Genomic DNA, 430 nt, shown 5'->3' on the forward strand with positions numbered 1-430 from the left:
GTGCAGTTGGCCGCGGCTCGGGCTGCTGCGTACACCTGTTCTCGCCGTCTCACCTGCTACCCTACAGATGCTCCCCCGCAGCTGGGTGTATGGCGACTCGGGTCATGCTGGGCCGTGTTAGAGGACACCAATTCTCACAATTCTCGGCGCAGGAAAAAAAAAAAAGACTCCCCTCTCCCCTTCTACCTTCCCCAACTCCGATAAGGCGGAAGTCGGATCGTATGTGCTGACGTCACGCGCCGTCGGCAAAAGTGAGTTTGTGCGAATCTGCTTGCGTGCACGTGTTTGACTTCAGAATCGCCAGCGTCCATGGCTGCGCCTGGCTCGGCTGTGATTGGCTATTGCGAGTGCATTGCGTTCAAAGATTTACGCGAGAAGTGCTTGGATGTTAACCCCCCTCTCCTCTCCTCTCCCTCTGACACCCCCCCCC

The 430-nt window shown here is 57.7% G+C and overlaps 1 long non-coding RNA gene across 2 annotated transcripts in view; it reads left to right on the top strand.

The window, feature by feature from the left end:
• Window positions 1–11: 11 nt before the first annotated feature.
• The window catches only part of LOC119592687, a 60,511-nt gene continuing 60,092 nt past the window's right edge, over window positions 12–430 (top strand). For both annotated transcript variants that reach the window (XR_005230451.1, XR_005230450.1), the window contains exon 1: window positions 12–251. This is a non-coding gene — a long non-coding RNA (uncharacterized LOC119592687). The remainder of the gene's footprint in view (window positions 252–430) is intronic.

The sequence above is a fragment of the Penaeus monodon genome, chromosome 30 (genome assembly GCF_015228065.2).
Source record: "Penaeus monodon isolate SGIC_2016 chromosome 30, NSTDA_Pmon_1, whole genome shotgun sequence".
NCBI classification, from domain to species: Eukaryota; Metazoa; Arthropoda; class Malacostraca; order Decapoda; family Penaeidae; genus Penaeus; species Penaeus monodon.